Source organism: Cyanistes caeruleus, unplaced genomic scaffold (genome assembly GCF_971803275.1).
Source record: "Cyanistes caeruleus unplaced genomic scaffold, bCyaCae1.hap1.1 HAP1_SCAFFOLD_69, whole genome shotgun sequence".
Lineage (NCBI taxonomy): Eukaryota > Metazoa > Chordata > Aves > Passeriformes > Paridae > Cyanistes > Cyanistes caeruleus.
Window position 1 is genome coordinate 2,135,724 of NW_028255886.1, and position 26,353 is coordinate 2,162,076.

Consider the following 26,353-nt stretch of genomic DNA (forward strand, 5'->3'; position numbering starts at 1 on the left):
TCACAGGAGCAATCCTTTTAGACTACAAATAAAAAAAAAATCCCACAAAAAGAGCAATAGAAGAAATAATCATAATCACAATTGTATTAGTAAAACATTGTCCATATTCTGAATATTTATTCTTTATAGTTTTTTGGGGACTAAAAGTTTGCAACTTTATTTTGCTATTTAAAAGACCTTATTTTCCCATGTATTATTCTGGAGAAGAAAACTGCTTTGCTTTTTATGATTTTTAATTTTTATTTCTTTGAGTTCTCAGCAGTTTTCCTCGTTAAAAATTAAAAAAATAGAGGGATGAAGAGATAAGGGGAAAAAAGGAAGAAAAAAGATTAAAATAAAGGAAAAATCTCTTAAAAATATAAAAAATAAACAAAAAACTCAGTTACATTGTTTCCAGTGTGTGACAGAGTGCCTCGATTTTTCCATGTTTTTTGGTGTATTCCTGACTTGTAGAGTTGTCTGGACACGATGTTGAGCTTGGCAGAGATTCCACAGCTGCTGGAGCCATTCCCAGTTTTCCTTCCCACCTGTAGTTTTTGATACCGTCATGTACATGACCATTTTTTCACAGTAGTTGTGCCATTTTTCATATTCCTGATGCCCAGAATGCTTTTATAACATTGAAATTTGGTTCAGCAGCTGGAAGATTTGAAATTCCCAACACCCAGAATGTGTTATTCCCTAGAAATTAGGAAGGGGAGCTGGAGGATCTGAAATTCCCAATGCCTGGAATGCTGTTATTCCACAGTGTTGGAGTCTGGAATACAGAATGTGTGCCCTTGTTTCTGATACTTAGTTATAAGATCCAGAAAAACACTGAATTTCATATAATATGAAATTCATGAGCATGTTTTCATGGTGGTACATGAAAACAAATGTTAAATTTAGATGGAAAAAACTAAAAGTATAAGTGTGTAGATTAGAAAGTTCTTTTAAATCTCTGTGTGAAAAAGTAAGTTTAGAGAACAAGAGACAAGATGGAGGATTTAGGGTGTTGTCTCTTGTCCCTTCTTCTTTCTTCTTCATCTTCTTCTCCTAGAGGTTTTTGGGTAGTAGTAAGTGATTGGACAGAGAATGCCGCAGTGCATCACAGAGGTGATGGGTCATTGAGTCATTCAGAAAAATAATATACGTGTCTACTGTTAATTGGGTAAAAATAGGTATAAAGATAAAAGAACTGCGTATTTCAGGGCCATTTTGTGCATCAGACACGAAGTGTGCCACAAGGCCTTGTTTGTACCATCAGAAGAAGGAAATGTACCATATTGCAAAGATTAACCTTGTGTAGCCAGCCTGGAGAGACCTGTTAAGTTTTGTGATGACCTTTTAATAAACACAAGAAACAAGATTCTAACGAGCTTGGGAGTTTTCTTCAAATCATAAGAACTGAGATGAGCAGGGCTCCCCACAAGGGAGGATCCCAAAAGAATTCAGTCCAAAGGAGGCTGAGAAATCCAAGAATAAAAAGAAAAATACAGAAGAGATGCAGCAGAAACAGAAACAGAAAAAGGATTTTTTATAGAAAAGTTACACACAGGAATTTGGGAGGAGAGCTGGAGGACTCCAAATTGCCAATGCTTGGAATGGCATTATTCCATGAGAATTTGTTGGGAATTTGGGAGAGGAAATAGAGGATTGGAAATTCCTGATGTCTAGAATGCCATCATTCCAAGAGAATGTAGGTGCAAGAACTGGAGGATTGCAAATGGCCAGTACTTGGAATGCCGTTATTCCATAGGATTTGGGTGGGAATTTGGAAACGGAACGGGAAGATTCAAATTTCCTGATGCTCGGATTGCCATTATTCTATGGGAATTTGGGAGGGGGGATGGAAGATTTGAAATTCCTGAAGCTTGGCATGCTGTTAATCCATAGGAATTTGGGAGTGGAAATGGAGGATTCCAGATTCCCAATATGTGTAATGCTGTTATTCCATGGGAATTTCAGGAGGGAAGCGGGAGAATTCTTAATTCCTGACACCCAGAATGCCATTATTCCATGGGAATTTGAGAGGGGAGGTGAAGGAGTCAAAAATCCTGATGCCTGGAATGCCATTATTTCATAGGAATATTGGAAGGGAACAGGAAGATTTCTAATTCATGTCGCCTGGAATGCTGTTATTCCGTGGGAATTTGGTGGGAATCTAACAGTGCATATAAAGGATTCAAAATTCTCAATTTCCAGAATTCTGTAATTCTATCCTTTTGGTGGGAATTGGAAAAGAGAGCTGGAAATTTTTTAAATTCTTGATACCCAGAATGCCATTATTCTACAGGAGTCTGTGAGGGGAGCTGGAGGATTCCAAATTCTCAATGCCTGGAATGCCATTATTCCATGTAGATTTGGGAGAGGAGCTGGAGGATTCCAAATTCTCAATGCCTGGAATGCCGTTATTCCATGGTTTCCCAGCATTGCCCAGCAAATCCAGCACCTGAGCTTCAAATCCAACTTTTGACTTTCAAATCAAACCTTTGACCACATAAACCATCTTGGAATTCAAGTCCAACCTCGACTATCAAATTTAACCTTAAAACACCTGGGATGGGATGGGATGGGATGGGATGGGATGGGATTGATAGGACCAAGCTGCTTTTTTTTTTTCCCAGAATGCAAGAAAGACAGTCAGAAAAGCAGAAGGAAACATAACAGTATCTCTGTACAACTGAATTGTCCTGGGAAACTCAGAAACTGATGGTGTTCTGGTGCTACTTCCAATCCCTTCCATGGAAAAAATTCATTCCAGGAAGGAGCAACATCATCTGACAGATACCCAGAGTTGCCAGCATTTGCTCCAGGAGCTCCTGACATCAGCCCCTGCAGGAAGGAGCCCAGCCCCCAATGCACATGGGCTTTGGCTACCCTCTGGCACAGAAGCCCACCAGGGGCACAGGTCTCTGGGGCAGGAGAAGGGCACCAGCAGTGCCAGGGCTCGGGAGGTGGCAGGTCTGTGTCGGTGGGGACTCTGCCACACCTGCTGATTTCAGTGCTCACTGCGTCCCAGGGCTCAGAGCAGCATTTGTGCCCTGGCCAACACGTTCCATGTCTGTGTCACAGCCTGTGCAGGTTTAGGATGGCCACCAGACAGGACGTGTCCCAAGAAGGTCGTGCCAGCTTCTGTGCAAGGCCCTGTGCCCTTCCTGCTGCGGCTGTGTCGGCAGCCCTGGGGCTCCTTCTGCTGCCCTGAGCCCGCAGAGCAGGGCAGCATTTGCTGATGGTTTGAGGCATTCCTAAAGATCCTGTTGGGCTCATTCAATGTGTTCATTCCTTGTTTTCTCACAAACCAGAATTTCTCATTCCCAAACCTTGTCCAGATGGAGAAGGAGTCTGTGAGGAAGAGGAAGATGCCCCAGGACACCCAGGCAGGTGAGGAGGAAATCACTGCCCTTTCTGCCCTCTCTCCTGCTCCATCTCCCAGCCCAGCATGGCCCCTAGCTGCAGGACAACCCCGCTGCCGACACCGTCCTGCGGGGGATGCACTGGGACGATCTCCTTCCCCTTCCCTCTGGCATGGAGGCAAATCCCATCCTCTCCTTGTCCTTCCTCCCCCAGACAAGGAGCTGAGGATGGAGACCAGGGAGGACAAATCCCCACAGCAGAACCTCATAGACGAGGCTGTTTTGAGTGGCTCCAGAGTGCAAGAAAAAGCCCTGGAAATCCTGCAAGAGGAGGGGCTCCAAACCCCTTTTCCTCTGAGGAGGGAAGACCCACTCTCTGACAGGATAGTAGCCGCTGGGGCTCGGAGCTGGTGGTCCATGAGCAACTTCACAATGGGGAGAAGCCCTACGAGTGCTTGGAATGTGGGAAGAACTTCAGCCAGAGCAAGAGCCTGATTTGCCACCAGATGATCCACACTGGGGAATGGGCCTACGAGTGTAGGGAATATGGGAAGGGCTTCAGCTGCAAATCCAATCTCATCATCCACCAGCGCATCCATACTGGGGAGAGGCCCTACGAGTGTCCCCAGTGTGGGAAGAGGTTCCAAAGCAGCTCAGATCTCCTCCAGCACCAATGGATTCACACAGAGGAGGGGCCCTTCTGCTGCCCAACTGAGGGAAGGGCTTCAAGGACAAATCCACCCTCGTCACCCACCGGCACATCCACACTGGGGAGAGGCCCTGCAAGTGTGGGGAATGTGGGAAGAGCTTCAGCTGGAGGTCCCAAATGACCATTCACCAGATGATCCACACAGGGGAGAGGCCCTATGAGTGCCCTCAGTGTGAGAAGAGCTTCTCAGACAGCTCTCACTTGACCAAACCCCAATGGAGGCACCACTAAGGGAAGCCCTGCAAATGCCCCAACTGCAGGAACAGCTTTGTGCACTGCTCCAGCTTCATCCCCGCTTGGAGGAACCACACTGGGAAGACACCTGGTGATCCATGTTCCCTGTGATCCACACCTGTACCTCTTCCTGCCCATGGCAATATCATGATTTTGCATTGTGGAATGTGACGGTCTGGCCATGGCCCTGACATTAGATTCAATCCCATCTCAGATCATTGCCAGGGGTAGGAAAAGGAGTCGCTCTCTCTCTTCCAGGTATGAGAAAATATGTGGCCAGGAAGAGCCAGTTGCTGGTGTTTTTGTTTTCCCTGTAAATAGTTTGTCTTATCCCTCCTGTTACCAAAACTGTTTCTGTTCCTGTTTGTTCCTTATCTCGTTGCTGTTCCCAGAAAATTGTTCTTAGCAAAACCCGGGATCTTTGCCTTTTGTGCTTTCCACAGCAGGCGGGAGGGAAGCGAGTGGCAGCGTGGTTTTAGGGGAGCAGGAAATTGGGGAATCCCATTCCTGAAGCCCAGCCCGTGGAAACCGAGCATCCCAGCTGGTGCCAGGCCTGGTTGCCGTGGCAGCAGCCTTGGGAGCGGGTCCCTGGCTGGGAGCTGCAGGAACCTCTTCCCTCTGGTGCCCAGGGACAGGAGTGGAGGGAGCAGATGGAGCTGAGGCGGGCAGGTTTAGGCTGGATGTGAAGAAAAGGTTATTCCCCCGAGGCTGCTGGGGCACTGAACAGGCTCGCCAGGGAAGGCTCCCAGCTCCAGGACTGTCTGAGCTCCAGCAGCATTTGGCCAGTGCTGCCAGGCCCAGGCTGGGATTGTTGGGGTGTCCTGTGCAGGGCCAGCAGTTGGACTGGAGGATCCCCATGGGTCCCTCCCAACTCAGCCAATTCTGTGGCTCTGTGATCCCATGAGCCTGGGGATGGGACTGCAAATGGTTGCCATGGCAATGGGCTCTGGCTCCAGGCCTGAGCTGGTGTCCATGGCAACAACCGAGGCATGGGGTCTCCATGGAGCTGCCATGGGAGAGACCATAGCAACAGGGGCTGTGATGGTTGCGTGGTAACAGACCATAGCAGCAGGGGACTGTGATGTTCGCCATGGAAACAGACCATAGCTACAGGGAGCTGCAATGGTTGCCATGGAAACAGACCATAGCAACAGGAAGCAGTGGTCATTTCCATGGAAACAGACCATAGTTACAGGGGACAGTGATGGTTGCCATAGAAATAAATTATAGCAACAGGGGGCTGTAATGGTAGCCATGGAAAGAGACCAGAGCAACAAGTCCTGGTGATGGTTTCCTACCAAGGATCAGATTTGTTACAGACCCTCAGAGGGGATCCATGGGGCCATTCCCAGAGTCTCCAGGCTGTTCAAGAGCTGCAATGTCACAGGCACAGACAGGGGCTACAGAGAGACCTCCCAGGGGTTTCTGGGGATGCTGAAGAACCGTGTGGTCAGATACAGTCCCAGCAATTCCCCCTGGTGACATCCCAGGGGACCATGGGCTGCAAAGGCACCACTCTGTCACAGGCACTCATGGGGGCTCCATGGTGACATCCCAGGAGTCCCCAGGCTGCCAAAGAGCCGGGATGTCACAGACATTCCCAGGGCTTCCTGTCATGGGCAGAGTGGGAGCTTCTGGCAAAAGCTTTATTTCTTTATTGGAGAAACTCCTGCTGAGTCATGAAGTGGAGAAATGACACTCAACAGCCACCGTGGATCCTCAAACCCCTCCAGAATGCCTAGACTTTCAAATCCCTTCTAAGCAAAGAGACTGCAAGCGGCTGGATCCAATTGCAGCCCCAGACTTTTTCAAAAGGTTTATGTGTACAGAATGGACAGGTGGAATTGAACCGTAATGCAATTTGTCCCACAGGATTAAAAATGGAATACCATCTGTCTGTTGCCGCTGAAGATGAATAGATCACACGGACACAGGTCGAGGCATGGTGAAAAGAAGAGAGAGTTTATTTTTTCTCCCAGGATTTATAGGCTTCTGACCATGGCCACGGATTGGATGGTCAGGATAACACTTTCTCACTGCACTGGCCATGAAAGATGCCCATCACAAGACGTGTAACAGAAAGAATGTACACATATCTATGTTTACAGTTAGTGTCCTGGGAAAGTCCTTAGAAAACTATGTTAGCAAGCTCAGAAGCTGAGTTTTCAGAGTGACAAACTCGAATTAAAATAAATAGATGCGCCTTGCTAAAATTAAAGGTAGATAGAGAGGCCTTGCTAAAATAGAGGTTAAGCATTGGCTAATAACTAATTGTCAACTTTATGCTTGTTCAGTTGGGCTTATAGTGAGAAATAAAGTATCTGGTAAAGAACTTCAAGAACATAAGACAGTTGCAAATCAGAAACTCATTGAAGATATGAAACAAGGAGCTCAGCCAAGGGTCCATTTGTCACTTTGCATTGAAAAGTAGAAAGGGCAGAACGAGGAAGAGCCATATCCCTTCCTCCCTTCTGTGACCCCTCCTTATAAAAAGACCACCGACCCATTTCAAGGATCAAACTACGCATGCTTAATTGCTTTCTTTCCTAAGTAGCACAGGAAGTGAAAAGTTGGTGGGAACTGGGTCATGAATATGTATTTGTATTCAGTACTTCTGTAAATAAAAAGCCTGTATTCACCTGTGCTTGGGGCCGTGTGTATTAAGGGGTGACCTGACACATCGGCCCATCGCTGCAAATAAACATACACTTTTTAACCCTGAAACAGTTAAAGAGTCTTTGTCTGTCTCAGTTGGATACCAGATCATATCCATATTTTAGTAAATCAGCCTTAAAATGAATCCAAAAATTGCATGTGGAAAAAAGAAAAGAACTTGTGGGTTTGGGAAGAGTAGGATGGATTTTGTTAACAGCAGATAGGAAAAAACACCAACAGAAGGAACAATTGTTTTTGGAACACTCCCATGTGGAGTGACAGAAGAAGGTTATAGTCTTGAGCTCAGATTTGTTTGTGCAAGTGAAACAACAACAAGAACAATGATAATGATTCTAAGAATGATGATAATGATGATAATGATGATAATGATGATAATAATATAACACAATAATATATATTTATATACATAATTAAAAATTGATAATGTGAAATAATGTTGACAGTACTGATTTGTGAGTTTTGGCTGCTCACTGTAACACTAAACACCCTACAAAAAAGAACTGGCTAAGACCCAAATGTCAGTGGTAAACTGCAAATTTTATACAAAGAATAAAGGAGGAAGGGGTGAAATTGGCTGTTTTTATAGGGTTTGGTGATGCTGTGATGCTGAATGCTTTGTCTGTTCCTGTGAAAAACACAGTGATTAAGACTGCTGGGTTTTTCATGTACCAGACTCTCTACAAGCTGCAGGACTGGTTGAACAGGTGAAGAAGTTGTTAAAAGAGCAGTTGATAAAATGAGGAGATGGGAACCTGTCCTGGTGGAGAACCCATCTCCCAGATGTGTTCCATGCCCTTAACAATGGGCCCACTGGGGAAATGGAAACCCCTGGGTGTGCAGGGCTGCACCCAATTTGCAAACACAACCATGGACAGTGAGACTTGGACTGCCTGGGAAATGGTTCTGGGTGTGATGGCCCCTGACAGGGCCACCCCAGAGGCTGCAGGGCTGGACCTTCATGCACTGGAATTAATTAGGAAAAAGCCGAAGCAAATGAAAGTTAACAATACAAGAATAGGAATTCAGATTCCTCCAGGATGCTTTGGTTTGGTAACTGCTCACTTGAGCTTGGCCTTGCAAAGTGTTGATGTCATGGGAGGAGGAATTGATGCAGATTATCAAGAAGAAATTAAAGTAAGTCTGTTAAACAATAATGAACAAGATTTTGTTTTTCAACCCCATGGCAGGGTAGTACAGTTATTAATATTGCAGTTTTAAAAACAATTGTGAAAGAAGGACATCCACCTCAAATCACCTCTGTTCATGGAGATCAAGAGTTTGGATCCAGCAGTCCTAATAATGGAGCCAGAGTGTGGGTCCAGAGGCCAAATGGCCCTCCAGAGGCAGCTGAAGGAACAGCTCTGGGGAAAGACAACACTGTTTGAATCCTGAGACCTGGGCAGGAACAATGGGAATATGTCCCTGCAGCCAAGTGTTCTCTGCCACAACAAGTCAATATTGTTTTACAGATGCTGCCAGACCAAATCTCCCTGTTTGCCCCAACGACCCCTTTGGAAAATCCTCTGATCCACAGGGCTCCATGTGAAGGCTGAAGTGACACTGAGGGACTTCCACACCAATTCCAGCCAGGAGCTGGAAATTGGGATCCTCTCCCCTTTGGCTGGAGAAGTGCCAGGTCCCAGTCCCTGACGGGCACCCAGGCTCCTGTCTGGAATTGGTGTGGAAGTCCCTCAGTGTCACATCAGCCTTCACATGGAGTCCCGTGGATCAGAGCATTTTCCAAAGGGTCGTTGGGGCAAAAAGGGAGATTTGCTCTGGCAGCCTCTGTAAAACAATATCCCATAATATCAGCTTGTTGTGGCAGAGAACACTTGGCTGCAGGGACATATTCCCATTCTTAATGCCCAGGTCTCAGGATTCAAACAGTGTTGTCTTTCCCCAGAGCTGTTCCTTCAGCTGCCTCTGGAGGGCCATTTGGACTCTGGACCCATACTCTGGACCAATTATTAGGACTGGTACATCCAAATCTTTTATCTCCACAAACAGTGCGGATTGGAGGTGGATCTCCTTTCACAATCGTTTTTAAACTGCAATATCAATATTTGTGATAACCTGTCATGGGGTTGAATCATCCAATCTTCTTCATTCATTTTTAACAGAATTTCTTTAATTTCTCCTTGATAATCTGCATCAATTCCTCCTCCCATGACATCAACACTTTGCAAGGCCAAGCTCAAGTGAGCAGTTACCAAACCAAAGCGTCCTGGAGGAATCTGAATTCCTATTCTTGTATTGTTAACTTTCATTTGCTTCGGCTTTTTCCTAATTAATTCCAGTGCATGAAGGTCCAGCCCTGCAGCCTCTGGGGTGGCCCTGTCAGGGGCCATCACACCCAGAACCATTTCCCAGGCAGTCCAAGTCTCACTGTCCATGGTTGTGTTTGCAAATTGGGTGCAGCCCTGCACACCCAGGGGTTTCCATTTCCCCAGTGGGCCCATTGTTAAGGGCATGGAACACATCTGGGAGATGGGTTCTCCACCAGGACAGGTTCCCATCTCCTCATTTTATCAACTGCTCTTTTAACAACTTCTTCACCTGTTCAACCAGTCCTGCAGCTTGTAGAGAGTCTGGTACATGAAAAACGCAGCAGTCTTAATCACTGTGTTTTTCACAGGAACAGACAAAGCATTCTGCTTCATAGTATCGCCAAACCCTATAAAAACAGCCAATTTCACCCCTTCTTCCTTTATTCCATGTATACAATTCACAAAAGTTTACCACTGACATTTGGGTCTTTGCCAGTTCTTTTTTGTAGGGTGTTTAGTGTTACAGTGAGCAGCCAAAGCTCACAAATTGGTATTTTCAGCATTATTTCACATTATTGATTTTTAGTTATATATATAAATATATATTATTGTGTTGTTATTCTTATTGTTATTATTTTACTTGGACAAACAAACCTGAGCTCAAGACTAAAACCTTTTTCTGTACCTTCATGTGGGAGCATTCCAAAAACAACAGTTCCTTCCGTTGGTGCTGTTAACAAAATCCATCCTTGTCTTCCCAAATCCATAAGTTCTTTTCCTTTTTCCATATGCAATATTTGGATGCATTTTAAGACATCCTGCGGTTCAGCCTCTTTTAACCGACTGTCCCACTGCTCGCACGGTGCTCCGACCTCAGCCCCACTCCAGAGCCAGAGAACTCTGGGGAGAGCTTCCCTTCTGGGAATTGCAGATGGGACTGATTCCTTACATTTACATTTAAAAAGTGATATTTTGTTGTGATCTGGCCAGACTTTGCCAATTTGGTTTCACCAGTGGGCAGGGTCAGCACCAAAGGCACCAACACCACCTGAAGGAATCAGTGTCACTTACTGCAGCTCCAAGCAGCAAAGGATCACAAAAGGAGCAGCTCAGCAATGCACCCAATCATCACTGCCAAAGATTGCCTGCAGGCATTAACAAAGATCCAGTTCCCCTCAGACTTTGCCATCCCCAGATCCACCCATCAGCTGGGGAAGCTGTCACAGCCAAGGACTGGAGAGCCATTCCCGGACACTGGGAAATCCTGCAGGTGTCTCCAGCCACAGGCGAGGCTCAACCCCTGTTGTGAGAGAGGGTCCAGCTTTGATAGTGCTGAATAAACAAACTGACAGCACTTCTGGTGTGGGAACATCTGGTTTCATCCTCCTCTTGCGTCCCTACGAAAGCCTGGCCAGACCTCAAGGAGGAACCAAGGGAGTTGACTCTGTCTATACACCCCAAACAAGGCCAGATGTCAGATTGAATGGCCTTGTCTGGCTTCTAAACACAGAAAGGTCAATCCTTGTTTCATTGATGAGTGGATCCATCTATCACAGTGCTAATGACCATGCATATTTCAGTAATGAGCAGACAGACAGATAACCTCTGGTTGGAAGGTTCATCCAGAGGTCACCTTTGGCTCAGGGCCTGTTGTTCAGGCCTCACTCAGGGCCTGTTGTTTAGACCTTGGCACTTCAGGGACGAGGTTTAGTGCTGGGCTTGACACTGCTGGGTGACTGGCTGGACTGGATGAGCTCAGAGATCTTTTCCAGCAAAATGGATTCTATAATTACAGGATTCTATCTGCTGCATTCAGCCAGGTCCATTACTTAGCAGCATTACTTTGGCCCAAAAGCCCCCTCTTGCTCAGCTCTTGTGGCCTAAGGCTTCAGCTCCTTCAGCTCCTGGTGCTGAGCTGCTCACACTGAACGAGATGACTCAGAGAGAATAATACAGTTCATCCAATTCCTTCTGGGACACAGAGAGGGGAGGTGTGAAAACAGGAGCATTGTTTGGTGTGGCCTCTTCTCTGCCCTTCACACCTTTCAGGGCTTTGAACCAGCCAAGAGCTTTCTCCAGGAGTTCAATGAAGCAGCTGTTCCTGCTCCCAGGTCTGGCTCTTCCCAGTCTCTGACCTTGACTGCTTTTGTCCCTCTTGCTGTGCCCTCTGTTCCCCCAGGGCTCGGTGGCTGCTGCCCAGGACTGTGGGACTGGCACAGATCAAGGGGTCGAGCCCCTCCTTTCTGTGCCCTTGGAGCTGCCAGGTCACAGCAGCCTTTTCCATCTGGAAGCTCCACATGAAGAGGGAGTCCCCAGCTCTGTTCCTGGCGCAACGTGCAGGGGCCCAGGGCTGCCATCTCAAGTACCACTGAGGGCTCCCAGGTGCCTCAGGCTGCTGTGACACCGCTGCACAGGGAGGGAAGCATGGCAGAGGCTGCACTTAAAGTCAGCTCCATGTGCTGCTGTTGGTACTGCTGGTGCTGGTGCTGCTGCTGCTGCTGCTGGCACTGCTGGTTCTGGTGCTGCTGGTGCTGGTGCTGGTGCAGGCACTGCTGCTGCAGCTGCTGTTAGTGGTGGTCCTGGTGGTGGTGCTGGTGCTGGTGCTGCTGGTACTGGTGCTGGTGCTGCTGGTGCTGCTGCTGGCACTGCTGCTGCTGGTGCTCCTGCTGGTGCTGCTGCTGCTGGTGCTGCTGCTGCGGGTGCTGCTGGTGGTGCTGCTGCTGGTGCTGCTGGCACTGCTGGTGCTGCTGCTGGTGCTGCTGGTGCTGCTGGTACTGGTGCAGGTGCTGCTGCTGCTGGTGCTGCTGCTGGTGCAGCTGCTGTTGGTGGTGGTGCTGGTGGTGCTGGTCCTGCTTCTGGTGCTGCTGGCGCTGCTGGTACTGCTGCTGGTGCTGCTGCAGTTGCTGCTGGTGCTGCTGCTGGTGCTGCTGGTGCTGCTGGTACTGGTGCAGGTGCTGCTGCTGCTGGTGCTGCTGCTGGCACTGCTGCTGCAGCTGCTGCTGGTGGTGGTGCTGGTGGTGGTGGTGCTGCTGGTCCTCCTGCTGGTGCTGCTGGCACTGCTGGTGCTGGTGGTGCTGCTGGCACTGCTGGTGCTGGTGGTGCTGCTGGCACTGGTGGTGGTGCAGGTGCTGGGTCTGCTGCTGCTGCTGCTGGTACTGGTGGAGGTGCTGCTGGTCCTGCTGCTGTTGCTGCTGGTATCGCTAGTGCTGCTGGTGCTGCCACTGATGTTGCTGGTGGTGATGCTGGTGCTGGTCCTGTCCCTGGTGCTTCTGCTGCTGCTGCTGCTGGTGCTGCTGCTGCTGGTGCTGCTGCTGGTCCTGCTTCTGGTGCTGGTGCTGGTGGTGCTGGTGGTGGTGGTGGTGCTGCTGGTGGTGCTGCTGGTGCTGCTGGCGCTGCTGCGATCATTTTTCTAGCACTGCCCCACACTGAGGGATCAGATCCAGGCACTGCTGCTGCTCCCTCAGGACCAGCCCCACTTTGGTTGTTGCTGGCAGTGCCAGCAGAAGCCGTGGCTGGAGCAGCGGGTGCTGACAGTGCCCCAAGGCCTGGGGCTGGAGGGGTCCCTGGGCTGGGGCTGGGAGGGAGCTGCCCCTTGTTCTCCCTCTGCCTCCCGCAGAGCTGGGCTGGGCACAAGTGGGGCAGCAGAGCCAACAGGGAGCCTGCGAGTCTCTTCCAGCCGTGCCTGCTCAGAGTTTGGCCTTGGAGCTTCAGGTGGGCAAAGGCAGCTGCTCTGCTCCCTCTGCGTGTACCCGTGTTCAGCAGTGCTGCTCCATCAGTCTGTGCCCAGCAACGGGGAAAAGCCTCAGCCCTGCAGGGCCAGGAGCTGCCGGGCTCTGCCTGAGCAGCTCAGCCAGCGGGAAGGGAGCTGCTCCACACAGGAACCAGGAGCAAAGGACACTTCTTTTTCATAGCATGATTTCTGTTTTAAGGGGAAAAATGCGGAAAAATAAAAGGAAAAAACTTCTATAAAATGTGAAAGATAAAAACAGAACCCAAGTGTGCAGTGAAAAATCTTCTAGAACTTTGAATTAAGGTGTAATTGGTCTTTTGAAACATAAAACTCAGTTATTTACTTTGTAAATGTGCTGATGGCATGATGCATCTTACCGGCCTCAGGAGCCTTTTTGAAAAAGTTTTTGGGATTTGATTCCAATATTGTTATTTGAAATTGTGGTGAAATTGGAGTGAAGCAAGAAGAAAGTGCTTTGCGCCTTGCCAGCTCCAATCAGCACTGGGAATCTAAACTCTGTCAAACCCCAAATCCTTTAGAAGATGCCCTTCCTTCTCACCCTGTGAATGAGCTGCACATTCCTTTTCAAACATTCAGGTGTTTCTTAAAGATGCAAAGTCCCACTTATAGCTTTTTGCTCTGGTTCGGAAGTGCAGAAGGGCAATTCTTCATCCATCAGCTCCAGACTGCACTGCCTCAGGAACGCAGCAGTGGCACTTCTAGAGGAGGAAGAAAGTGCAATTGCACAATTGCAGCCAAAAAGAAAGGAAGAGTGGGACATAGAAAACATCCTGTGCAGATGCAGGCATTCAGCTGGGACTGTGGAGAGTTTGGGTTCTTGCCAATTGGATGTGTGTCCCTAAGTGCAATTTCTTGGCCTGCAGGAGAGTCTCACTCACCTGCAAAAGCAGAAAGCTCAGGCGGTGTGCTGGGAACGGGCTCGTGTGATGCAAAGCTGTCAGAGCAATGGGAGGGCAGGGTGAGCCCAGCTGTGCCTGGGGCTGAGCCCAGCAGAGCCCTGGCAGAGCCCAGAGCAGCCTCAGTATCCGCAGAGCCCGGCTGCAAGGAGAGAAACCAGAAACCGTCAGCTGAAGGCTCCTGTCCCCTTGTCCCAGCCACCCGCGGTGCCCAGGCCATGCTGGCCGTGCTCAGAGCTGGGCCCAAAGCTGCCCATCACTGCTGCCTTTGGGAGCAGAGCAGGAGGGCAGGCCATGTGCCCAGCCTGCAGCCAGCCACGGCAGACCCAGCCCCTCAGCAGCTGTCCAGAGACAAAAAGCAGCTTGGCAGCCAACTGAAGAATTGGTTGCATCCACCCCAGCCAAGGGGGGAACCTTTGGTGCCTGGCCAGGCTGTGCCATGCCCAGATCTGGGAGCATCCCCTGGCTGTGGACTCACCTGCAAATTGGGCGTGGAGCGAGTCTTTGAAGAAGACATGCCAGAATTGAAATCCATCATCTTCAGCTGGCCAGCTAGAGGAAGAGATTGCCATCCTTGAGGTTGCCCTTGGTGTCTCCAGCAGCAGCCCCAGCTGGTAACAGCTTCTCCAGGGGCTCCTTCTCCTTGCCTAGGGCCCAGACCAGGCTGTCAGTGCTCTGCCCAGGGTCCCAGCCATCAGTGAAGCAAACAAGCAAAAGCAGGGGGAATGGTGGCCACCAGTGCTTGCCACACCAGGTGTCCAGCTCAGCTCCAGCCCAAGAGCTGTGTTCCCTTCTGATGACCCCTGCTCAGGGCTACAGGCAGGACAAAAACAGCCTGGTTTGCTTTGCCACCCATTGCCAAGAAATGTGTGGAGCTGTTACCTGCCAGGCCCCTGGATCCAACTGTGCATGTGGATCTCTCCCATCTCCTAGGGCAGATGAACAGCCTGCATCCAAGGATCGCGGAAAAGGTCTTCTAAGGATGGCCTGTCCGAGGGTTGCATGGACAAACACCTCTTAATAATATCTTGGCATTCTGAAGAGAGAAACCAGGAATCACCAGTCAGTTGGAGAAGTTGCCGCCCCCTTCCAGTGCCCAGGCCATGCTGGGTGTGCCCAGAGCTGGGCCTCAACTTCCCCATGGATTCCCTGTTTGCAGGAGAGCAGGACATGTGCCACCTCCTCAGCAGCTGCCAGAGCAGGATGCTCATGAGCCCGCTGCTGTCTCCCAAGCCTGGTGTTCCCCCTGTGCCCAGAGATGAGGATTCACCTTGGGAGAGCCGTCGTGGGAACAAGATCCGCCCCCAGATGATCTGCTGGCCCCTCATGAATGGGTGCTTCCCTACGACCAGCTGGTAGAGCAGGAGGCCCAGGGACCAGATTGTTGCTGCCTGGCCATGGTAGCGTTGCTGGCGGATCCACTCTGGTGGGCTGTAGGACAGGGTTCCTGTAGAACACAGATGGAGCTCATCAGGGGGATGCTGCTGCTCCCAGAGCCTGGCCTCAGCATCCCTGGGCATGTGGGGGCTGCCCCAGCGGCACACGGGGTGACCCACTGCCCTCCTGCCAGCACCTGGCACTTGGCTACAAACCCAGGGTTGGAAAAGAAGCCACTGCTGCTGGAAGAGGGCAGCAGAAGCACTGGGGAGGCCCAACCCTGACAAGCAAATAAAAACCCACCCCATGGTAGAGAAAACACACTCTCCTCCGTGCCTGCATGGCCTCCAAAAAATTGTTAATAATCCAAGGCAAACGTGGGGAGCAGAGGAGTTCAAGCCCTTCCTCACTGACTCACTAAACTCTCTGGGGCATGGGGTCAGACTCCTGCCCTCTGCTACCCCCATGGGGGTTTTTGTCAGGCTGGCTGTCCCAGCCCCAGCCCAGGGCACAGTGGGTGCTGAAGGCTCTTGGCAGGGCTGGGAGCTGGCCCCCTTCACACCCCCATCCAAATCAATTTGGCTCAAGCATTGAACCCATCCTGGCAGCACCACGGGAAATCCCCGGTGCCACAGCCAGGCTGGGCCATGAGATGGCCAGGAGCATCCCCTGCGAGGACTCACCTGCAAACTGGGTGTAGGCTGTGTCTTGCAGGAAGGCGCCACAGCCAAAGTCGATCAATTTCAGCTGCCCTGTGGCCAGGTCGAGCAGGATGTTCTCCGGTTTTATGTCCCTGTGCAGGACCCCGCAGCTGCTGCAGTGCTGCACGGCCTCCAGCACCTGGCGAAAGAGCCCCCGCGCCTCCTCCTCTGGCAGGAACCTCCGCTCCGCCAGCAAATGCGAGAGGTCCTGGCACCGCTGTGGACGCTCCAACACTAACACGAAGCTGTCGGGGAGCTCAAGCCACTCCAGCAGCTGAATGACTGCAGCACAGCCAGAGGACACCCTGTCCAGCAGCACGATCTCCAGGGGAGCACGGGTGCCGTCGGGCTGCGGGAGGAGCACGGTGCTGTCAGTGGGGCTGAGGCCGTGCCAGGGCTCGGGGAGCCCTCAGCCAGCCCGGGATGCTCTGTACACCTCGCTCACCCCACGCCCGCTCTCCCCGCAGGGCTCTCGGCGGCTCCCACCCCGCCGGGCCCCGGCTCATCCCTGCCCGGCACGCCCCGGCTTCTGCCGCTGGCCCCGCACACTCACCAGCTCGTCCCAGAGCCGGACGCGATCCCGCGGCACACATTTGATGGCCACCTGCGAGCAAGGAGCAGCAGAGGCTTGAGCTCGCTGCCCGCCCCGCCGCGCCCCCGCCATCTCCTCCGCCCCCTCCTCCTCCTCCTCCTCTGCCCACCGCTCACCGGGGCGCCGTCCGAGAGTCGCGTGGCCGCGAAGACGCTGCCGAAGCCGCCGCGCCCCAGCAGCGGGCCCAGCTCGTAGCGCTGCTGCAGGGCCTCCTGCGCCTTCCCTGGGGGCGAGTCGCGGCCATCAGCGCTCGGCCCGGGGACAGGAACGGCCCCCGAGCGCTCCCCGAGCTCCCCGGGCCGGGCATCCGCAGGCGTTCCCTCATTGGAACGCGGCAGCGGCGGCTCGGGGCCAGCGGCCGCGCTGCTGAGCGGCGGAGCTCGGGCCGGGGAAGCCGCAGCGGAGGCGGCGGCAGCGGCCGCGCCGCCTGTGTCCTCCGCGGGCCCCGGGAGGAGCCGGGGCCGGGGCCGGGGGCAGGGCCGGGGCCGGGGGCAGGGCCGGGGCCGGGGGCAGGGCCGGGGTCTGGGCCGGGGCTGGGGTCTGGGCCGGAGCCTGCGTCGGGGCCGGGACCGGGATCGGGCAAGGCGGAGCCAAAGGGCAGCGATTCCGCCCCAGCCCCAGGCAATGATGCCCGCCCAGCAGCGCCAGCGCCAGCACAGCCAGAGCCCAGCGGAGCCGAGACCACGGCGGGACGGCCGGGGCCGGGCACGGGGCCGGGGACGGGGCCGGGGACGGGGCAGCCCCGCCTGGGCCCGTGGGCGGGTCCGGGGGCGGGCCGGGGGCATGGCCCGAGCGGGTACGGGGAGAGGGAACCTGGAAGACCGGGGGGGACGCAGGAAAGGGAGACCCGGAGGGAATGTGGGACAGTGGGAAAGGGAGAGGAGAGACAGAAAAGTGATAAATTGGCTGCTTTCGCTGCTTCCACTGCTGCTGCTGCCGCCGCTGCTGCTGCTGCCGCTGCTGCCGCCGCTGCAACTGAAGCACCGGGACCGTTTGTCCCCGTGTCCGTTTGTCCGTTGCCCGCTCGGCCCCGGCCCGAGCCCCGCGCTCCCCGGGCAGCCCCTGAGCCTGGCCAAACACGGGAACTTTGCCGTTTTGAGCCAAGAGCCAGAGTCTTGACTCCTGCACAGGGGCACAGCAATGCCCTTGGCTGCTGCTGTGCCTTGTCCCTGCTGAGGGTCAGGCACCATCTGAGCACATTCCCTGAATGCAGAATTTGTACCTGAGCCAAGCACTGCACTTGTGTCTCCAGCATTGCTTTCCAAGGAAAACAGGGGAAGGCAAACTGGGTATAGCTCATGGTATTTTACAGTGTCTAAAACTTGCCAAGTCTCAGATCTTAGAGGTGAGATCCATTTGGAATGAATGGGATGGAGAAAGTGCAAGATGGAAAAGGGGAACATAAAAATAAATAGAGAAAAATAGAGAAAAACATATTGGTTGTTTCTTTTGATTTGATTTTCATTTCATAAAAAAGCTGTTTCAGTTTTCCCAGAATCTTCTCCACAGTCCTGTCTGTTCTTTCCAAAAACCTGTTCTGGAGAACAAGGCGCAGCTCCTGTCACAAGATGTGCCCCCAGCTGCAGCTTCTCTTGGCTTCCCACACTGTGACTGCAGCACAACTCTTGCAGCAAAGCAGGACAAATATTTGAAGCACTTGACAACTTGTTCTTTCTTTTCCTTGTGCACTGGGGAGTTGTGCCATTGGTAAGGTTTTCACTGTTACTCTTCTACCCAAAGAAAACATGATGAGGTACCAGGAATTGTTAGGGAATACAAGCCTGGCTGAATGTGGAGAAAGAATCTCCAGGGCCTGCAGCCAGAAGTGGAGAGCTGATCATTCCAAATGCCCCATGGACATCTTGAAAGTGATCTGGAACATGAAGATGGGTTGACAGAGAGAGTTTGTTTCTGTGTTCAGTTTAGATGATTCTACATCTCTTCCACTGGTAGAAATCAAGAGCACAATCAGTTGATGATAAGCATCAGAACATGATAAGCTGGACCTCTCTGGATGACAGAAAGAATGTGAAAAGGAGAAATGCAGGGAATGACTTGGTGAACTTTGTATATAAGAAGGTACATTTTTTCCTAATAATTTCCAATTCATTCCCTTTGTTTTATCCTTTTAAAAAGGACAATTGCATCTCAGATTCCCCAGGAAATGAGAACCCTGAGCTTGTGGAACTGCCTGAAAGGTGCCCTGTTCCTTTTTCTTCTGTTTCTCAGAAGAAACAATGAAGCAAATAGGGAAGTTCTGTTTTTTCTTTCTCCTGGTGGATTTTTCGTTTTATTTGCCACTGCAAAAGCAATTTCTGTGATGGCCTCTGTCAGTTGATTCTATTTCAGCAGCAGCAGCAGCAACAGGGCTGTGTTTGAGCACTGCAAATGTGACCTGTGTGGCTTTAATTCCCCTTGATTTTGTGCTCAGGGAGTTGGGAACATTTTGATCTCTACTGATCATGATGCCTGAAAGAAAAATCCTGAGCTCCCCATGACAAAAGCACAGTAGGTAGCACTGATTGAAAGAGGCAATTGCACTTGTACTGCTAAAATTCAAGTGGCAAGCAGAAGGAGGGGCAAGATCAGCTGGGATCTACAATTGCCAAGGCAAAGGCACCAACAGCCTCCTGCTGTCACCTCAGGGTGAGTAAAACAGTGCTGAAAACAGCGCTGGAACCCATTCCTTTCTTCCTCTGAGGGCTGGCTGAGGGCAGCAGAGGCGGGCCTGAGGAATCAGGGCTGTTTGTGGGGGATTGTTGCTGTAGTCCAGAATTGCCCTGGCAAAAGCCCTGGGAAGCCGAGGCAGGAGCAGGTGGGAAGGGCCGGCGCTGCTGCTGCTCGTGGCCGGGAGCCCCGGCCGGGCCGGGCCGGCGCCCGCTGCGCTGCGGCTGCTGCTGCTGCCAGAGCCGGGCGGGACTCGGGGACAGGGAATGGACACGGGGGGACAGCAAAGGCCTTGGGGGCTGCAGGGATGTTGGCACTGGGGCCAGCGCCAGCACAGAGCTTCAGCCCGCAATGAACCCCGAGGGAAACGCTGGGGAAAGGCTCCATTCAGCCTTTGTTTACTCATCGCTATGAAGGGACCGAAATAAAAGGAGAAAGAGCAGGGCCCGACCCCTTCTCCTTTGGGAGCCTGGAGCCCCGCCCCTGGAGCTGAGAGGGGCCGTGAGGAAAAATGAAGGGCCATGAAGGGCTTTGAGAGGCCATGAGGGACCATGAGAGGCCATGAGAGGTTTTATGGGGCCATGAGAGGTTCTGTGGGGCCATGAGGGGCTGTGAGGGGCCATGAGGAGCCTCAGCCCTGGCAGGAGGGGGTCCCATCATGTCCCCAGGGCAGGGCCGCTGTGAGGGGCCGCGAGTGCAGACGTGGCAGCAGAGTGGGCTTGGGGCTCCTCTGGGAGGGGATGAGACCCTTCCCCAGCTCCAAGCCACACCAAACCCAGCATTAACAGGATTTTCCATCTTTAGAATCCACTGGCAACTTGGAGTTGAGTGTACAGCTTAGTCCTGGTGGGAAAAACAAGGGAATTTTCCCAGTGTGTGACATCCAGCCATTTTTTTTTCATGTCTAAGATTTAAAAGTCTTGACAATGAAAAGTAATACTAAAAAATAATAATAAAAACAAGAACAAGAAATAAAGCCCCGAATCCCAACAATCAGCTCAGAAACATGTTTTTGTTTGTAGTAATAGATTAGTACTAAAGAAATAAATGAAAGCGATTTAATTTGTAATTCAGACAAAAGATGTTTCATCTTTTTCCAAGGTTCTGGTCCCCTTCCTCCAGGGTCATTTCCTTTACTCAGCCACTTTCTAATAGGTAGAAGGGAGTTAAGCACACTGGAAAAGACAACAGCTCCTGTTTCCAAGATTAGCAGCCACCACTCCAGGGACCCTGAATTGCCCCCAGGCGCGTGTGTGCACTTGAAGGGTGAGCAGGTGTTGGGGACAGAGATCTCAAACTCCTTCTAAAGCTGGGAGAAACCCACAAGTGGCAAAGTATCATTGTGGGTCAGCTCCTGCTGAAATTCCATTCCCCCACACCCTCCAAATGGGCAGGCAGGGCTGGGCTCTGGCAGGGTTCAATTTTGAGTGCCTTGTGCTCCCTGGCATGGAAGTGAACCTATGAACTCTGGTCCTGATGGACTGTGGTATGGCTGCTGAAAGAGGAGGGGGAATCTCAGGAGACAGGAAAGTCTCTCGTTCTCCCTTCTCCCTGCAGAACCCCCTCTCCAAAGAGAAATGCCTGTGCTGGGTTTCCATGAGACCCCTTCCCTCAGGCCAGTGTCTGAGCCACTGTGTGGTCTGCAGGAGCCAAAGCCAGAGGAGTCCCAATATCAGTCACCCCACGGTCCCCACACAGCGGGAGAAAGCACTGCTTGCAGTGGGGCTGCTGATCTGTGACCCATCCTGGTTCCATCCACCCCACTCCTCTCAGCCACAGGCACCAGAAGGATCCCAGGAAAGCCACAGTGCTGTACCAGATGCCAGGAGCACTCCCTGCTGTGGCCTCAGGGATGCTGGGTGAACTCGTCGATGAGGATCTCTGGCTGGTGATGGAATGTGTGGATGGAGGCCCTTGACAGGAGGTTGTTGGAGACACGCATGGGGCTGAAGGAGAGATGGCAGCTGTCAGTCGGGAGGGAAGGGACCCCGCTTGAGAGTCCATTGCCTTGGACACCCTCAGCCACAAGATGTCCAAGAAGTCACACAAAACTTCTTTCCCCCAAGTTCCAGCTTTATGTACATTTACAGCAGAGAACCTTGCTTGTTTCTAGAACTAGAACAAAGATCCCAGATGGAACAAGCCTTGCTGGTTTTAATCAGAAGCATCAGTGACCAAAAGTTGTACTTCCTTTGGTTTGGTCACATCTTTATTCCTTCTCAGTGTTCAGGCTGGGCTGTGGGGTGTCCTCATTTGCTGCATTTTCTGAGTTCCTCTTGGATCCTTTGAGCAATAGGGTTGCCCTATTGCTCTATTGTGCCCTCTGAGGATCCTTTGTACTCCTTGGTGACCCAAGAGAACCTTGCAGGCAGTTTTTGCGGGATCTGCTGCGGTGAAGTCACAGGAACGTTGCCGTGTCCTTGTGGTGTTCCTGTTATTGTGGGGCACAGAGGCCTCAGTGTCAGAGCGGCTCTGGGCACCTGCTCATTGCCTGAGGATCCTCCTGCCTGAGGCATTCTCAGCAGCCAGCCCAGCCCCTGATGGGTGTCCTTCTGTCCTTGCAGGGGGACAGGCAGTCTGCAGACATGTGCAGCACAGCCAAAATGATCCAGCAAGCGCTTGCTGCAGTTTGCACTCTGGACTCTGTGGCTTCTTATGGGTATTTTTTAACCCACTGGGCCCCTAAATCGAGGATTTCCCCAGGTGCACCATATGTGCCTTTGGGATTGCTCTGGGCTTTTTGTTTTTCCTTTGGAACAGAGGTGATTTTGAATGAAAATTACCATTAAGATGCCATTTATTTGGGAAAGCTCCTGCCAACAACTTCTTAAAAAAGGGGTTGTTTGTAGCCAGCACGGTGTGCACAGCGTTTGGAATGTAGCCTGGGGGGGGTTCTGTTCCCCAAGAGGAGAGCCTGTGGCAGCGGACCCTGGCTTCATGGAATGCTGGAGACCATTGTGACACTCTAGGGCCCCATGGAACCATGGTGACAGCAGGTTGGCTGGGAGTGTTGATGTGCTGCAGGGTAGGAGGGCTGTGCACAAGTACCTGGACAGGCTGGATCCAGGGCCCAAACCCAGCAAGGTGAGGTTTAACAAGTCCAAGTGTCGGGTCCTGCACTTTGGCCACAACAACCCCTGCAGTGCTGCAGGCTGGGGACAGAGTGTCTGGACAGCAGCCAGGCGGAAAGGGACCTGGGGCGCTGATAGACAGCAGGCTGGGCATGAGCCAGCAGTGTGCCCAGGTGGCCAAGAAGGCCAATGGCTCCTGGCCTGGATCAGGAACAGTGTGGCCAGCAGGAGCAGGGCAGGGATTCCTCTCCTCTACTCTGCACTGGTTGGGCAGCACCTCGAGTGCTGTGTCCAGTTCTGGGCCCCCAATTTAGGAAGGCCATGGAGGGGCTGGAGCGTGTTCAGAGAAGGGCAACAAGGCTGGTGAGGAGTCTGGAGAACAAGTCCTGTAAGTGATAGCAAAAGGTCTCAAAATGTTAGAAAATTCGGGGACTTAGAAAGTTAGTTAGGTTTGGAAAGGCCTTGGAAAAGTTGGCCCTGGGAAATGTTAGGCCTTGTACTTGTTAAAGATCAGGTCAAACTGCACCTGTGTAATCAGTAGATGATCATGATACAATCGTTAGATGTGATTAGCTATAATTATTGTTTAAAGAACATAAGGAACAATGTTAGGGGGCTGGGGGGGATCAGGAGAAATCCATGCTTGGGTAAAAACAATGCATACAATAGAACAATGTAAGTTTAATAATTAATATGTGAGTTATATAATGCTAGAGTATAAAACACGTTCAGTTCAAAACCAAGACGGGTCAGATTTGGGCATGTGTACCCCTGACACCCAGATCTCTTAATAAAGCACCTGCATATAATCATTTGTGATTATGTGTGTTCTCGAACGCTAAAAATTTCATCAGATTTTATCGGAATATTCTGAGATATTTCTAGAATTTTCTGGATTTTTTTCTGGAATTTTTGTGGCATTTTGTGGGATATCGAGGGATATTGAGGGATATTAAGATGTGGGATGTTTCTGGAATTTTGTGGCATTTTGAGGAGACTTGAGGGATTTTGAGGGATTTTTCTTACATTTTGTGGGAATTTATTGAGATTTTGTGGGATGTTTCTGAAATTTTGAAGGGTTTTGAGAAGATTTAGGGTTTTTTTTAATTTTTCAGCAATTTTGTGGGATTTTGCTAGAATTTAATGGGATTTTGAAAAAATGTAAATAATGTTTTGGGATTTTTCTTGAATTTTGTGGGATTATCTTGAATTTTGAGGGATTTTCATTGAATTTTGTGGGACATGGAGAAAATTTAAAGAATTTTGTGGGATTTTTCAGGAATTTTGTGGGATTTTTCAGGAATTTTGTTAGATATTGCAATTTTGTATGATGTTTATGAAAATTTGTGGGATTTTGTAAAAATTTAAATAATTTTGTCAGATTTTTCTGGAATTTTGGTAGATTTTGAGGAGACATGAAAAATTTTGAGGTATTTCTCTAGACTGTGGAAATTTGTGGAGATTTTGTGAGACATTTCTTAATTTTGTGTGTTTTTCTGGAATTTCGTGAGATATTGAGGAAAGTTGAAACATTTTGAGGGACGTTTTTTAGATTTTGTGGAAATTTGTGGAGATTTTGTGGGATGCTTCTGGAATTTGGTAGGGTTTTAAGAATAGGGAATTTTGTGGGATTTCTTCTGATATTTTATGGATTTTTGTGGTATTATCTAAGATTTTTCTGGAATTTTGTGGGATGTTTGTGGAATTCAGTGGAAGTAGGAAGAGATTTTGTGGGAAGTTTCTGGAATTTGGTAGGGTTTTGAGAAGATTTTTCTGGAATTTTGTGGGATGTTTCTGAAATTTGGTATGGCTTTGAGAAGATTTAGGGAGTTTGTTGGGATGTTTCTGGAATTTTGAGGGATTATGACTAGAGTTGGAGAACTTTGAAAGATTTTTCTTAGATTGTGTGCAAATTTGAGGAGATTTTTGTGGGAAGTTTCTGGAATTTGGTAGGGTTTTGTGAAAATGTAAGGAATTTTGTGTGAGGTTTCTGGAATGTTATGCAATTTTTTTGGAATGTTGTGGAATGTTCTGGAATTTGGTGAGATTTTTAAGAGCCTTGAAGAATTTTGAGAGATTTTTCTAGGATGGGTGGAAATTTGTAAACTTTTTGTGGGATGTTTCTGGAATTTGGTGGGGTTTTGAGAAGATTTAGGGACTTTTCTGGGATGTTTGTGGAATTTTGTGGGATGTTTCTGCAAATTTGAAGGACTTTGAGGAGATATGAAGCATTTTGAGGTATTTTTCTTAGATTGTGTGGAAATTTTTTGAGATTTTGTGGGATGTTTCTGGAATGTGGTAGGGTTTTTAAGAAGATTTAGGCAGTTTATTGGGATATTTATGGAATTTTGAGGGATTTGGACAACACTTGAAGAACTTTGAGGTATTTTTCTTAGATTGTGTGGAAATTTCTCGAGATTTTGTGGGATGTTTCTGGAATTTGAAAGACTTTGAGGAGACATGGAGTATTTTGAGGGGTTTTTTTAGTTTGTGTGGAAATTTGTCGAGATTTTGTGGGACGTTTCTGGAATTTGGTGGGATGTTTGTGGAAGTTTGTGGAAATTGGAAGAGATTTTGTGGGATGTTTCTGGAATTTGGTGGGGTTTTGAGAAGATTTTGGGAGTTTATTGGGATGTTTGTGGAATTTTGTGGGATTTTTCTGGAATTTGGTGGGATGTTTCTGGAATTTTGAAGGATTTGGACAAGACTTGAAGAATTTTGAGGTATTTTTCTTTGATTGTGTGGAAATTTGTGGAGATTTTGTGGGATGTTTCTGGAATTTGGTGGGGTTTTGCGAAGATTTAGGGAGTTTGTTGCTATGATTGTCGAATTTTGTGGGATGTTTCTGGAATTTTGTGGGATTTTTGTGGAATTTTGTGGAATGTTTCTGGAATTTTGAAGGACTTTGAGGAGACATGAAGAATTTTGAGGTATTTTTTCTTAGATTGTGTGGAAATTGGAGGAGATTTTGTGGGATGTTTCTGGAATGTGGTAGGGTTTTGAGAAGATTTAGGGAGTTTATTGGGATGTTTCTGGAATTTTGTGGGATTTTGACTAGACAAATCATTTTGAAAGATTTTTCATAGGTTGTGAGGAAATTTGTGGAGATTTTGTGGGATTTTTCTGGAATTTGAAAGACTTTGAAGAGATGTCATGGTTTTAAAGCAATAACTGAGAAAATTACTTATTTCTTGCTGTGAGATATGGATTAGAACAAGAGCAAAACAGGCATAAAACTTAAAAGGAAAAAAAGGAAGTTTATTGACAAACTGCATTAATAAGAACACCAGAATAAACTTCCAGAAAAACCTTTTCATCCCCTATCTACTCACTATTTTCTTGTTCACATGACAACAGAGACAAAAACTTTGGAACTTTGATGGTTAAAACAGTCCCAATTCTTGCTACAGTCTTTTCATTAGTCTTTGTAGAGAAACAGAAGTTTCTTCCTGTTAATTTATGGAGTTTCTCACAAGAAAACTATTTTTGTTATAGTTTTCCATTGCCCTAATGTTAGCTGCCCAGAGCTGCTATTATTAGAGCCCCCTCCTCCCATTTTCACATCGCTCTGAAGTGTGTATGGGCCATGAGTCTAGAGATAGCATTTTTAAGGATAAGTTATTCAAAGGCAAAAATGTTTTCTTCATCTGTTTATGTGAGCTTCACTAGAAAACAGTTTTCTCATTGCCTCTCAAGGCTTCAAATCTCCCAGCACTTCACTATACCATAATTACTCTACTTTTTACTCAAATTTACACTTTGAAAACTTTATTCCTCTCTAGATACTGTATCATGAATTAAAGGATTGTTTTCGAGACCTTAATGTCCATTTCCATAGTTTTAACAGAAAGATATTTCAGCTTAATTAAAGCATCTTCTTAATTCTCTATCTTTTCTGAAGCTTCTTTTCTTTCCTGTCACTGGTAGTTTATAGTCTCTTTTCATGTTGATCACTCTCTTTCTCTCTCTCTGGAGAAAAAGATTAATCCGCAAGTCTCATCTGGGTAATGAAAGAGTTAAAATCTTGCCCAGGCTTTTGTAGATGGTTTGGTGATCTCTGCCGAACAGGAGCTGGAG

At 49.4% G+C, this 26,353-nt stretch overlaps 2 pseudogenes across 1 annotated transcript; one reads left to right on the forward strand and one right to left on the reverse strand.

Annotated features, from left to right (window-relative positions):
- The window catches only part of LOC111944703 (uncharacterized), a 224,935-nt pseudogene that overhangs the window by 158,516 nt on the left and 40,066 nt on the right, over window positions 1-26,353 (forward strand).
- Window positions 14,747-17,323, reverse strand: LOC111942651 (serine/threonine-protein kinase pim-1-like; annotated as a pseudogene). The gene is made up of 6 exons (XR_015281667.1): window positions 17,285-17,323; window positions 16,655-16,828; window positions 16,500-16,550; window positions 15,929-16,295; window positions 15,139-15,315; window positions 14,747-14,904 (listed from the first exon to the last, which is right to left on the reverse strand). The product of XR_015281667.1 is annotated as a serine/threonine-protein kinase pim-1-like (transcript).